Here is a 15002-nt window from a genome sequence, read left to right as displayed (position 1 = left end):
GTTTCAATTCGGCTTATTTTCCACTGCTGGATCACAAGTTCTGCTGATTACAGTATTGCAGTGTGAAAGTGGCCTTACAGAAGTCTGGTGGAGAAAGAGTTAAGGTGATTGTGCAAAAACTTGTTTGTTTTTTTCTTCCTTTCTTCAAACTTATTGGATATAAGGTCATCGGGGCGGGGATATGCATTCGTGTATGTGTGTTTGCTTAAGTGTTTCAGCATTGATATAGCTCTCACTAACATGCCAGCTTGAGAATGGCTTGCTATAAAAAAGAACATATCCCCAGTGGATTACCTACGCTAACTTCATTGCTGTTTGGACTCATTGACTGAGGTGGGACTTTTTTTTTTCTTGACTATACCATAGCTTGAGGAAAGTCTTTTGGCTTAACGGCTTTGGTGCCAGGGCAATTGTACCGCCACACAAGGGAGGAACATGTATAAATAATACAAAATAAAGAATATTATGAAAAAATATCTAAAAGCATTGTTGATACAGTCCAGACAACGTAAGATACGTTAAAATATAAATGTACTTAATAAAGGTAGACTGTGCGGCCTGCGTAGCCTACTTTTATGAAATGCAATTATTTGTTACATGATCCTATGTTGTCTGGACTGTTTCAGCAGCACTTTTAGATTCTCCCATATCATTTTATTTTATATAATATGTACCGTACATGCTGGTTGACCAGAGATTTGGCAACCAAGCCAGATTACGGGGACCGCAGAAGCTGAAACTTTAATCACTCTCCACTGTGGATAGTGTTGTACCTATCACTTTCATAACAAATAAAAGATTTTCCTGATGTTTTGTGATTAAAATATTTAAAAAACTATTATTCCAAATAGCACAAATAAATACAACAAATCCAAGTATAATGTAGTTTTCTACGTGTTTCAGACCAAAAAAAAAGTCCTTCACCATGGACTTTTTTAATCTAAATCATGATTAAGAACTTTTTTTTAGTCTGAAACATGTTGGAGGAACATCATGCTTGGATTTATTATGAGTACCAGTTTTTACAATATCAAACCAAATAGTGATCTCCAGAGATCTCAGGCAGGAAGGTGGTTATAAAAATTATTCCTTTATTTCTTTTCATTAAAAGAGCATGTTACAACCACCTTCCTGCCTTAGATCGCTGGAGGTTACTGTGTGTTTGGACTTGTATCTGCCAGGTCAGGGTGGCTCAGTGTGATGGTGCGGATCCTGCTATCCGGAGGACGCTAAGGGGTGAGCTGAAACATTTATTTTTCAAATTTTTACAATATGGAATAAAAGTTTTTGAAATATTTTGATCAAGAATTAGCTGGAAAGTCTTCTATTTCTTATTCAGCCTTTGTCCACAAGTGACATTTCTGTACTGAGAATCATCGAAATCCTCAACCAAGGTGAGCTGTACTACACCTGTATGCACCTATCAGTTGCACATCCATACAAGGTGAGCATACTACCTTACGATTACTAGTTTCATCATTACACTCTAGTTCTCCGATCTCTGTGCTAAGGAAGATCTGGTTGTTTTAATATTTTTATAGAAACTTCCGTACAGTGCAGTCACAGGTCCGTGATTCGAATCTGTGTTTGGTCAAGGCCGACCGCCAATCGCCTGACCCCAACTTACATCGTCGTATATTCCTATCAGGCTGCTCGCTAGAGTTAGGAGATTTAAGGTTGGACATTGAAAAAATAACATGTGGATGCAGCCTTGTAGCCAAGCAAGGAGCATTCTTCAGTTTCCTTTTTTCTGATATTGCAGAACCATGGGAGATCGCTAAGTAATTACAGTCAGTCGGGCACTATTGTACGATGAATGTGGGATATGGCTTCCATTATGAGCAGAAGTCATGATGCAGATGAAAATGGAGCCTTAGCTGTGTCAGCATAGCACAGTCCCATGTGCGATATTTTACTCACTAGTGATAACCAATTTGATTCTTGCTGGCCTAATGGAACGTCATGACATGCATCACAACATTGTTGTCTAGTAACCGCCAAAGGGACCAAGATGCCAAACCAAGTATGTTGGGGGTAAAAATAAAGATCAGCTTCAATGGAAGACCAGCCGGAACTCTGGGGAACCAAATTGCTCATCTCTGTTACTCGTTGAGCAGTCTGGTCTGATGGGCAAATCCAGATTGTGCTCCACGCAGCCCCAGTCCTTTCAAACTTATTTCTCCTGACTTGATGGAAGTGGATGACATCTACATCATTGGGTGAATGATGCAGGAGACCTCATCCTCTTCCATCATGGTGGAATAGGCAGCATATGAAGGGACTAGGGCGGCACTGGTTGCAATCTAGAGACATCCATCGGAATGGATCATGCAATTTACATGCAGCATGGGTCATTAATCAAAGAATTTGTCGAAGGTGTGAGGGTAAAAAGGGGCTACAGGAACTCTTGTTACATACTTTAAAAGGTGATGGGCAGGGTTTATAAGGTATGAAACTGGTGACAGGTTGCTTTTAATATTTTATTATATGAACAGTTAAATATAGTGCCGTTCTTTTGTAGAAAACTGTCAACGGTTAGAGAGTAAAGATGGCGCTGCAGATGGACTTTCCGCAATGCATTATGTTTTTACTATTGGTAATGGCATTGAGATGTATTCTTGAGAAATAATTTCATTTTAAACCCTCACTCCTGGCCGTGTGAATACTTTCTGGCTCACTCCTTATCAATCCTGAACACTAGTTTGTTGATGAGTTTTCTCTCGCCCTGACCACTGCCTCTTATCTATCCCTGACAACAGGACATGCCACGTCAGCGATGTCTCACACATCATGAATGCAAAGCTGCCTCTCTCCACTAATGCCGAATCTCCTCTGGAATATTATCTCTCAGTCATCGTGTGCAACTCTGACATTGGGAGGAGAACTGGATAACCACACTCATCCGCCTCCGTTGTTGGGGAATATGAAGACGTATAGACATGGCGCTATTTGGGATCAAGCAGTGACTAAAGGTGATGTTATGGATTTTCTATAAGTAGAACGTTTAGGTATTTGCAGAAAGAAGTAATTTTCGATTTTGAAAAAATTAATTTGTCAAATTGTAAACGTGAAAATGTCAAGTGTCTCACTAATGTAATTCTACACCTAAAGGGCTTTGAGCATTCATTCTTCTTTGGTAATTGAAGACGGAAGTATTGCTAAAAAACCTAAATATTAGGCAAAACCTTATTTTCTAATTAATTCCTATACATACGTCAACCTCTAGTACACATCAGCCTAGCGAGGCAGCAATTAAAGGAGCAGCAGTGTGTTCACTAGGGTCAGAATTTTAGGCGATATTTGTTTTAGGCCGGGGTCACACTTGTGAGAAACTCACACGAGTCTCACGTCTCGATACCCGGCATTGCCGACGTCACTCGGGACCAGAGCGCTCAGCTGCACAGAAATACGTGCAGCCGCACACTCTGGTTCGAGTGCCAGGTATTGAGAAGCGAGACTCGTATGACGTTTCTCGCAAGTGTGACCCCGGCCTTACTCGCTTATATGATGCCCTTAATACCACAGCACTTTACAGACATCATCATCACTGTCGCCACTGGGGATCACAAGCCGGAGGACACCCAAGCAAACATGAGGAGATCATACAAACTTCTTGCAGATATTGTCTTTGCTGGTGTTTGAACCCAGGTCCACAGTACTACAAAGAAACAGTGCTAACCACTGAGCCACCGTGCTGCATATATATATATATACAGTGGGGCAAAAAAGTATTTAGTCAGTCAGCAATAGTGCAAGTTCCACCACTTAAAAAGATGAGAGGCGTCTGTAATTTACATCATAGGTAGACCTCAACTATGGGAGACAAACTGAGAAAAAAAAATCCAGAAAATCACATTGTCTGTTTTTTTTTCATTTTATTTGCATATTATGGTGGAAAATAAGTAATTGGTCAGAAACAAAATTTCATCTCAATACTTTGTGATATATCCTTTGTTGGCAATGACAGAGGTCAAACGTTTTCTGTAAGTCTTCACAAGGTTGCCACACACTGTTGTTGGTATGTTGGCCCATTCCTCCATGCAGATCTCCTCTAGAGCAGTGATGTTTTTGGCTTTTCGCTTGGCAACACGGACTTTCAACTCCCTCCAAAGGTTTTCTATAGGGTTGAGATCTGGAGACTGGCTAGGCCACTCCAGGACCTTGAAATGCTTCTTACGAAGCCACTCCTTCGTTGCCCTGGCGGTGTGCTTTGGATCATTGTCATGTTGAAAGACCCAGCCACGTTTCATCTTCAATGCCCTTGCTGATGGAAGGAGGTTTGCACTCAAAATCTCACGATACACGGCCCCATTCATTCTTTCATGTACCCGGATCAGTCGTCCTGGCCCCTTTGCAGGGAAACAGCCCCAAAGCATGATGTTTCCACCACCATGCTTTACAGTAGGTATGGTGTTTGATGGATGCAACTCAGTATTCTTTTTCCTCCAAACACGACAAGTTGTGTTTCTACCAAACAGTTCCAGTTTGGTTTCATCAGACCATAGGACATTCTCCCAAAACTCCTCTGGATCATCCAAATGCTCTCTAGCAAACTTCAGACGGGCCCGGACATGTACAGGCTTAAGCAGTGGGACACGTCTGGCACTGCAGGATCTGAGTCCATGGTGGCGTAGTGTGTTACTTATGGTAGGCCTTGTTACATTGGTCCCAGCTCTCTGCAGTTCATTCACTAGGTCCCCCCGCGTGGTTCTGGGATTTTTGCTCACCGTTCTTGTGATCATTCTGACCCCACGGGGTGGGATTTTGCGTGGAGCACCAGATCGAGGGAGATTATCAGTGGTCTTGTATGTCTTCCATTTTCTAATTATTGCTCCCACAGTTGATTTCTTCACTCCAAGCTGGTTGGCTATTGCAGATTCAGTCTTCCCAGCCTGGTGCAGGGCTACAATTTTGTTTCTGGTGTCCTTTGACAGCTCTTTGGTCTTCACCATAGTGGAGTTTGGAGTCAGACTGTTTGAGGGTGTGCACAGGTGTCTTTTTATACTGATAACAAGTTTAAACAGGTGCCATTACTACAGGTAATGAGTGGAGGAAAGAGGAGACTCTTAAAGAAGAAGTTACAGGTCTGTGAGAGCCAGAAATCTTGATTGCTTGTTTCTGACCAAATACTTATTTTCCACCATAATATGCAAATAAAATGAAAAAAAAACAGACAATGTGATTTTCTGGATTTTTTTCTCTCAGTTTGTCTCCCATAGTTGAGGTCTACCTATGATGTAAATTACAGACGCCTCTCATCTTTTTAGGTGGTGGAACTTGCACTATTGCTGACTGACTAAATACTTTTTTGCCCCACTGTATATATATATATATATATATATATATATATATATATATATATATATATATATATATATATATAACAGCTGAAGAGCCCGGCGCTGCCCAGGCATAGTAACTAACTGTGGTTAGTTATAGCAAATTATAATTATCCTCCATTCCATAGTCCCGTGCCCATATACCCATCATACATAATAATAATAATAATAATAATAATAATAATTTTTATTTATATAGCGCCAACATATTCCGCAGCACTTTACAATTAAGCGGGGACATGTACAGACAATAAATTCAATACAAGTTAAGACAATTCAAACAATGACATTAGGAGTGAGGTCCCTGCTCGCAAGCTTACAATCTACAAGGAAATGGGTGGACACAGTAGGTGAGAAATGCTTGTTAATTCAGGTCAGGCAATTATAATAGGGATTTTCATATAAAGCTGCATGATCCGGTCATCAGCCCGTGTGTTTAAGTGCAATAGACAAGTATCAAGTGCAGTTATCATGTACATGAAGGGTGTGGAGACAGATGAATAGTAGGGTGCAGATTCAGAATAATATTTGGAAGGAGGGAACAGGGCAAAGTTAGCTTGCTGAGTAGTTGATGTGATAGGCTTCTTTGAAGAGATGGGTTTTCAAAGCGCGCTTGAATAGGTCAGGGCTAGGTATCAGTCTGATCGTCTGGGGAAGTGCATTCCAGAGAGCTGGAGCAGCACGAGAGAAGTCTTGGAGACGGAGGTGCGAGGTTCGGATTACGGGGGATGTTAGTCTTAGGTCATTTGTAGAACGGAGGGCACGTGTAGGGCGATAGACAGAGATGAGAGAGGAGATATAAGGCGGTGCAGAACAGTGGAGTGCTTTGTGGGTGAGAGAGATGAGTTTATACTGGACCCTGTAGCGAATAGGTAGCCAGTGTAATGACTGGCACAAGATGGAGGCATCGGTGAAGCGGCTGGACAGAAATATGACCCTGGCTGCCGCATTCAAGATGGATTGGAGAGGAGAAAGTTTGGTAAGAGGGAGACCGATCAGAAGAGAGTTGCAGTAGTCCAGACGAGAATGAATAAGAGCGACAGTAAGAGTCTTAGCAGTTTCAAAGGTGAGAAAAGGTCGGATTCTGGAGATGTTTTTAAGATGCAGGTGACAAGAGCGACTGAGTGATCGGATGTACGGAGTAAAGGAAAGTTCAGTGTCGAATATGACCCTAAGACTGCGGGCATGCTGCTTGGGAGTTATGGTTGAACCCTCCAGGGTTATTTCGATGTTAGGTAGAGTGAGGTTAGTAGAGGGGAGAAACACAAGAAGTTCAGTTTTAGAGAGATTTAGTTTCAGATAGAGGGAGGACATGATGCTAGAGACAGCAGACAGACAATCCTTGGTATTTTGAATTAGGGTAGGGGTGATGTCAGGGGAAGAAGTGTATAATTGGGTGTCATCAGCATAGAGATGATACTGGAACCCAAATCTGCTGATTGTTTGTCCAATAGGGGCAGTGTATAAAGAGAAGAGGAGGGGGCCTAGGACTGAGCCCTGCGGGACCCCGATAGTAAGAGGACGAGGAGAGGAAGAGGAGCCGGAAAAAGATACAGTGAAGGAGCATTCAGAGAGGTAGGAGGAGAACCAGGAGAGGGCTGTGTCCTTGAGGCCTATAGAGCGGAGCATAGTGAGGAGGAGCTGGTGATCCACAGTGTCAAATGCGGCAGAGAGATCCAGGAGAATCAGCAGGGAGCAATGACCTTTCGATTTAGCTGTTATTAAATCATTAGAGACTTTAGTGAGGGCAGTTTCAGTAGAGTGTAAAGAGCGGAAACCAGATTGTAAGGGGTCGAGAAGAGAGTTATCCGAGAGATAGCGATTAGACGGGAGTGGACCAGGCGTTCCAGGAGTTTAGAGATGAAGGGAAGGTTAGAGACAGGTCTGTAGTTAGCAGTGCAGTTCTGGTCCAGGGATGGCTTTTTAAGTAAAGGGGTTATGATGGCATGTTTAAATGAGGAGGGAAATATACCTGAAGAAAGAGAGAGGTTAAATATTTTAGTCAGGTGAGTGGTGACCACTGGTGAGAGAGACTGCAGGAGCTGTGAAGGAATAGGGTCACTGTTGCAGGTTGTAGGCCGAGCAGAAGCGAGGAGCTTGGAAACTTCTTCTTCTGAAACAGGCTCAAAGATGTCTAGTGAGCTTGAGGTGCGGCAGGGAAGGGGATCCAGGCACTGAGGAGATAGGGCTGAGATATCCTGATGGATGTGGTTGATTTTTTCTAGGAAATAAGTGGCCAGATCCTCACCGCTGAGGTTGGTGATGGGGGCCTGTACTTTAGGTTTCAGGATGGAGTTTAAGGTTTCAAAAAGTCGTCTTGGGTTGTTGGATAGTGAGGTGATGAGGGTGGTGAAGTAGGATTGTTTGGCCAGATGAAGGGCAGAGTTATAGGTTTTGAGCATGAACTTATAGTGGATGAAGTCTTCTGCTAAGAGAGATTTTCTCCACTGCCGCTCTGCACACCTCGAGCAGCGCTGAAGAGAGCGTGTTTGCGTTGTGTGCCAGGGCTGCCTTTGTCTGTGTCGGGTCTTTCTGCGTATAGAAGGTGCTGCTTCATCTAGGGCATTCTTCAGTGTATTATTGAAGTGTGACAATGCTATGTCTGGACAGGAGAGGGTGGAGATGGGGGCTAAAGATGTGTGGAGATTGTCCCTAAGCTGTTGGGTATTAATGGTACGTGTATTCCGATAAGTGTGGTAAGTGGGGGTGTCCCGGGTGAGGAGACAATTCTTGACAGAGAAGGAAAGAAGGTTGTGGTCCGAGAGCGGGAGAGGTGAATTAGTAAAGTCGTGCAGCGAGCCGGGATGGGAGAAAACCAGGTCCAGAGTATTCCCGTCCTCATGTGTAGGAGAATTAGTAAACTGTGAGAGGCCGAATGAAGAAGTTAGAGAAAGAAGATGAGAGGCAGACTGGGAGAGCGGATCATTGATGGGGATGTTAAAGTCTCCCATGATGAGGGTGGGGATGTCACAGGACAGAAAGTGAGTAAGCCAGGTGGTGAAGTGGTCTAGAAACTGGCGGGAGGAGCCTGGAGGGCGATAAACGACCGCCACTCGTAAGGAGAAGGGCTTAAAGAGTCTGACGGCGTGGACTTCAAAGGAAGGAAATGTAAGTGAGGGAACCGGGGGGGATGACCTGGAAAGCACATTGTGATGAAAGGAGCAAACCAACACCTCCACCCTGTCTGTTCTCAGGTCTGGGGGTATGTGAAAATTTCAGCCCACCAAACGAGATACGATACGATACGAGATACGAGATACGATATACGAGATACGAGATACATATCCATCATCCCATAGGCCCGTGCCCATATACCCATCATATCTTATTTAATGAAGGAAAGTATAAAAACCCTGCTGCGGTGTTCACAATCGTCTTGCAATAGGACAAGCTGGATGGGAAAAAAGTGCTAGTAATAGCCCAAAAGTTGAAAAGGATTCACCGCGCTAACTGAGAAAAAAAAAATCTGATTACACGGATACTCACTTAATGGTGTGAGAAGGAACCCAAGGTCAGAGGTGATACATGATGTCAGGGATGTTTCACTCTGTTTGGTGATCCGGATATAGGAAAAACTGCTGGATAAAGTAGTAAGAATTTTTAGGATTGTACTGACCAATAGAAAAGGTAGCAAGCTGATACCTGGACAGATGGTACTCACTTGAGTATGTCCAGGTCCAATGGTGAATGATACCGATGTCAGATTTAGGTGATTTTAGATCCAGAATAATCTGATTCTTACCTGGGGATATAGAAGTGACAGTAAGAAGTAACAATGACAAGTTTGGCCTGAGGTAGAGATAATAGTTAAGTAAATGTACACAGAAACCAAACTTACAAAAAAAGACATGTAAAGTTTATTTAGGTAAACACACATAGAAAAATATTAAAAAAGACAAGACCTTAAAAAGTGAGAAACCACAAAAATGGCACCACTACCCACAAATAAGCTATAAGGAGGCTGCACATACCATTAACATCTAGTTGGTGCTATATGTATGATAATATCAAGAGCCCCATGACAACATGGTGTTAATACATAAACAACATACAGCTAGTTCATAGGCAAACAAGACAGGTGCAAGCAGGTATTACCACCCGTGGGTGATGGTGTCAGCCCCAACGCACGTTTTGCCAAAAAAGCCTTCCTCTGGGGGTCCTATGAAGATATTGCATTACAAACCAGACATTTGTAGCTAGAATAGTCATTTACCACATTAACAATGTATAGAGTGTATTTCTGAATCATTTAATGTTAGCTTCATTGGAAAAAACTGTGGTTTTCTTTAAAAAATAAGCAAAGTTCTAAGTGACTCTAAACTTTTGAACGGTATTGTGTGTGTGTATATATATATATATATACACACACACACACACAGTATAGACCAAAAGTTTGGACACACCTTCTCATTCAAAGAATTTTCCTTATTTTCATGACTATGAAAATTGTAGATTCACTCTGAAGGCATCAAAACTATGAATTAACATATGTGGAATTATATAATTAACCAAAAAGTGTGAAACAACTGAAAATACTGTGTCATATATGGCAAGAAAAAATCAGCTAAGTAAATAAAAACAAGTGGCCATCATTACTTTAAGAAATGAAGGTCAGTCAGTCCGAAAAATTGGAAAAACTTTGAAAGTGTCCCCAAGTGCAGTGGCAAAAACCATCAAGCGCTACAAAGAAACTGGCTCACATGAGGACCGCCCCAGGAAAGGACGTCCAAGAGTCACCTCTGCTGCGGAGGATAAGTTCATTCGAGTCACCAGCCTCAGAAATCGCAGGTTAACAGCAGCTCAGATTAGAGACCAGGTCAATGCCACACAGAGTTCTAGCAGCAGACACATCTCTACAACAACTGTTAAGAGGAGACTTTGTGCAGCAGGCCTTCATAGTAAAATAGCTGCTAGGAAACCACTGCTAAGGACAGGCAACAAGCAGAAGAGACTTGTTTGGGCTAAAGAACACAAGGACTGGACATTAGACCAGTGGAAATCTGTGCTTTGGTCTGATGAGTCCAAATTTGAGATCTTTGGTTCCAACCACCGTGTTTTTGTGCGACGCAGAAAAGGTGAACGGGTGGACTCTACATGCCTGGTTCCCACCGTGAAGCATGGAGGAGGAGGTGTGATGGTGTGGGTGCTTTGCTGGTGACACTGTTGGGGATTTATTAAAAATTGAAGGCATTCTGAACCAGCATGGCTACAACAGCATCTTGCAGCGGCATGCTATTCCATCTGGTTTGCGTTTAGTTGGACCATCATTTATTTTTCAACAGGACAATGACCCCAAGCACACCTCCAGGCTGTGTAAGGGCTATTTGACCAAGAAGGAGAATGATAGGGTGCAACGCCAGATGACCTGGCCTCCACAGTCACCAGACCTGAACCCAATCGAGATGGTTTGGGGTGAGCTGGACCGCAGAGTGAAGGCAAAAGGGCCAACAAGTGCTAAGCATCTCTGGGAACTCCTTCAAGACTGTTGGAAGACCATTTCCGGTGACTACCTCTTGAAGCTCATCAAGAGAATGCCAAGAGTGTCCAAAGCATTAATCAAAGCAAAAGGTGGCTACTTTGAAGAACCTAGAATATAAAACATAATTTCAGTTGTTTCACACTTTTTTTGTTAATTATATAATTCCACATGTGTTAATTCATAGTTTTGATGCCTTCAGAGTGAATCTACAATTTTCATAGTCTTGAAAACAAAGAAAACTCTTTTTATGAGGTGTGTCCAAACTTTTGGTCTGTACTGTGTGTGTATATATATATATATATATATATATATATAAATAAACTTCCTTCTCACCCCCACTGGGAATTTGCGGGTTCTGTGCAGGATCTTAGTTGTTCCCAGCAAAGCACTTTTCTGGACAGTGAGCTCAGATGTTGCTCCTGGGATCTGCTGTAGCCATTCTTCCAACTTTGGGGTCACTGCTCCAAGTGCTCCTATCACCACTGGAATGATCACTGTTGCCTTCACCTTCCACATCTTCTCCAGTTCTCCTTTGAGGCCCTGGTATTTCTCCAGCTTCTCATATTCCTTCTTTCTGATGTTGCTCTCACTTGGCACTGCCACATCTATTATCAGTGTGGGGAAGGTGACTTGACGGACAGACATGACTGGCAGAAGGAGGGGACGGTTTGTGCACTAGTGACAGAGATTGACAGGTTAGAAAGGTAACAGCAGGGAAAGACAGAAAAGGGAGTGCAGTAACGTGAAATGACCACAAGATGGCAGTGGAGAGTAGTACAGGACTTAACATCAGCTTAGGGCTTAGGAATCCGCTTAGTCATGGGGGGCGGGGAGATAGGAGCCCGGGTGGGAAATTCCCCTGTGAGAGAGGGGATAAATAGAAGAAGGCGGGGCTCCAGGAGAGTCTAGTCCCGGGAGGAGCTCAGAAGAAGACGAAGAAAGTGAGAAGAGCTCAGCCAGGGGGACGGACAAAGGAGAGACAGTCAGGGGGGTGGCCCTGACCCGACGGACTGCAGGACAGGCAAGGAGAAGAGGCAGCCAGGGGGGAGACCCTGACTCGACGTACCGCAGAACAGACGAGGCCCCGGGGGTACCGATTGGAAGACGACCTCGGGCAGGTGAAGCGCTGGGGGTAGGTTGGTCTAGGACAGTCCCCAGTGAAAGATCCACGAGGTGCGTTACTGCGACTGGAGCTGAAGAATAGGTACCCGGGCCTGGCGATACAATGGTGTAAAGAAGCTGCTGTGCGTGTTTGGTGGTCGTCAGGAGGACAAATAAATCTGGAACTGTTACAAGTGGAAGCTGTCTCCGTCTTATCTTTGCCTCGTCTGGTAAGCAGTGGTCCACCCCCCTAGCCCGGCCAGCCCCTACTACATTTGGCGTAGTCGGCAGGATCGCCGCCGCTAATACGACACCTTCCGCGGCAGGCCTGCGTTTGAAGAAACCTAGAAGGACTTGGACTGTTCCTCTGTGGATTACAACTGCCTGTGGATTACAAACACCTGTGGATTACAAATCGTTGACCTGTGGATTATAAATTGGAGACTTTGTTCCGGATCATCGCTGCCATCAGAGGATCCGGACCGGGAAAGAAGCTTCGCAAGATGGAGCCCGCGTGGAATATCAATTGGGGCTGCGTTTGGGATCACCAGAGGAAAACCCGAAAAAGGCACTGTGCCTCTCCAGCGCTGGTGACCACAGGGCAGGAGGAGGTTGGCGCTGAATTGGACTACTCGGGCCTGCCGCTGGGGGAACTGTTACCGACCCCCTCTGCGGAGCTATCGGGCCTGGAGGCTGGTCCTGCCGGACGGCGGGATGAAGGACAACAGCGGACCTCCAATGACGGGACCGGGAGCCGCAGAGAACAGCGACTCCCCACACCGATCCCTGGGAGAACGATGGGACGGCCTGGAAAGAGCTGCGGCCCCGGGGCAGGTGAGCATTCCCCCGGCTTGGCCGGCGGCCCTGCAGGCAGTCCCGTTCCCCCACTCCATGCTCCCGGAGACTCTGCGACCCCCGCAGGGCCGACCAACGCCCTCGTCAATGACCCCGAGCCGCCGCGTCCGGCGTCGCCCCATCCCGCGTTGCCGGCGCGGAGCGGACTAGCGGCCATCCCTGCCGCACTTCACCCCCCGGCAGGGGCCTACCTGTCTCGGCCTGCCGCTGCCACGACCGTGCTCCAGTCCGCCGCAAAGGCTGGGCCGTTTGTCGCCGCGGCCTCCTTGCTGACAGCCGCTGTTCTTCCATCCTCGGTCTTGGCTGCGGCCTATTCTGCGGCCGCCGCTGGTACGTTTGCGGTGCCGGCTGCGGCCTTCCTGGCAGCACCCGCGGCCGCTTCTGCCTCGCTCATGGTTCCAGCTGCGGCTTGCTCACCGATGTCCGCGCCCGCCTCTGCCGCGCGCCATACCGTGGCTGCGGCCTGCCCATCAAGGGCCGTGGCTGCTCTGGCCCTGTTCCAGATTGCGGCTTCAGCCGGGTCATCGGGCTCTGCCGCCTCTGCAGAGCCGTCTGCTAGTCACGCTAGCAGGCCCCAGCTTCGCCGCTCCGCTTCTCATCGGTCCACGACCCTGGTCCCTCACCTGCGGTTGGAGCTGTAGGAGCTGTGGGCCGGACGGAGCGAAGCCACCACGTTGACAGAAATGAGAGCGTCCACGCCACCACCGGTGGTGGGCTGCCGGTTCCCAAGCAGAGAACTGGCGCGGAACGCGCGCCGTGGAACCACTTTCGGCCCCTTCTATCCCTTTTGACTCATCTCTCAGAAGGGAAATGGCCCCTGAGCCCTGGGCAAAAAGAACACTCAGGGCTCGGGAACAGTCGAGACATCCCGGGAACCTCACGGCTGTGGGGTTCCCCTGCTGGACTGGCGCAACATCCGCCGTCAGGAGATGGCCCGGACTGTTGGGATTTCGTTGCACCGTTGTGCAAGCCTAAAGAGGACAGTTATGCGTCCAAAGTTGAGGAAAAGGTTTATTGCTTTCTCCTGATACAGCGGGGATGTGGGAAAAAGTGCTAATGTTAAAGGGAGGGGAAGTAGTTCCATTTTATGTTTGAAAATAATGTGTTTAACGAAGGAGTTAAAGAAAAAAAAAGAGAAAAAAAGAGAGAGAAAAGGGGGTTACTCCGGTTGAGTAACTCCTATTGTTATTAGAATAGTGGTAATCATATATACGGTATGTTAAAGTTGATTTAATAAGTAGTGTGTTTAACAAAAAATGTATGTAACAGGTTCCGGGTACGAGGTAGTTGTGACGAAGACGCCGACCATGACTCTTTTAATGAAGGACGAGGAGATGAGAGATTTCGAACCAGACAGTGGTCCCAAGTCAGATCCCCGACACCACGGACACCCCAAAAAGGAAGAAATGGTTGAAGGTAGTGGAAGGGGAGAGCAGTGGGAGGTACACGTCGTAGAGTAGTCCGGGTGGACCTCGCCAACCCGAAAGAAGTTGTCACGTGGCATGCGCGCTGGCGGGTAGCAGTAGGCTGCTTGGAGCATGGTGCTCCTGGTTTAGTTCAGTCCCCGTGACGGGTGTGGCCCAACGACCGGTCCGACAACAGACTGTGGGCAAGCTTCAGAACGACATAGGTAGGGAGTGCGATTGTCGGGACGACAATGAACAAAGGGTGGGAGAGTGTGGGGAAGGTGACTTGACGGACAGACGTGACTGGCAGAAGGAGGGGACGGTTTGTGCACTAGTGACAGAGATTGACAGGTTAGAAAGGTAACAGCAGGGAAAGACAGAAAAGGGAGTGCAGTAACGTGAAATGACCACAAGATGGCAGTGGAGAGTAGTACAGGACTTAACATCAGCTTAGGGCTTAGGAATCCACTTAGTCATGGGGGGCGGGGAGATAGGAGTCCGGGTGGGAAATTCCCCTGTGAGAGAGGGGATAAATAGAAGAAGGCGGGGCTCCAGGAGAGTCTAGTCCCGGGAGGAGCTCAGAAGAAGACGGAGAAAGTGAGAAGAGCTCGGCCAGGGGGACGGAGAAAGGAGAGACAGTCAGGGGGGTGGCCCTGACCCGACGGACTGCAGGACAGGCAAGGAGAAGAGGCAGCCAGGGGGGAGACCCTGACTCGACGTACCGCAGAACAGACGAGGCCCTGGGGGTACCGATTGGAAGATGACCTCGGGCAGGTGAAGCGCTGGGGGTAGATTGGTCTAGGACAGCCCCCAGTGAAAGAT

General features: G+C 46.4%; 1 protein-coding gene across 1 annotated transcript in view; it reads left to right on the top strand.

The window, feature by feature from the left end:
- Positions 1–225: 225 nt before the first annotated feature.
- The window catches only part of LOC141088370 (platelet glycoprotein IX-like), a 39190-nt gene continuing 24413 nt past the window's right edge, over positions 226–15002 (top strand). Inside the window, exons 1-2 of the mRNA XM_073574392.1 lie at positions 226–333; positions 2760–2972. The gene's annotated coding sequence lies outside the window, so the exon portion shown is untranslated. The remainder of the gene's footprint in view (positions 334–2759; positions 2973–15002) is intronic.

The sequence above is a fragment of the Dendrobates tinctorius genome, unplaced genomic scaffold (assembly GCF_039654945.1).
Source record: "Dendrobates tinctorius isolate UK_male_01 unplaced genomic scaffold, ASM3965494v1 ptg000038l, whole genome shotgun sequence".
Taxonomy (NCBI): Eukaryota; Metazoa; Chordata; class Amphibia; order Anura; family Dendrobatidae; genus Dendrobates; species Dendrobates tinctorius.
Note: the sequence above shows the minus strand (reverse complement) of the source record. Positions and strands in the feature narration are given on the sequence as shown.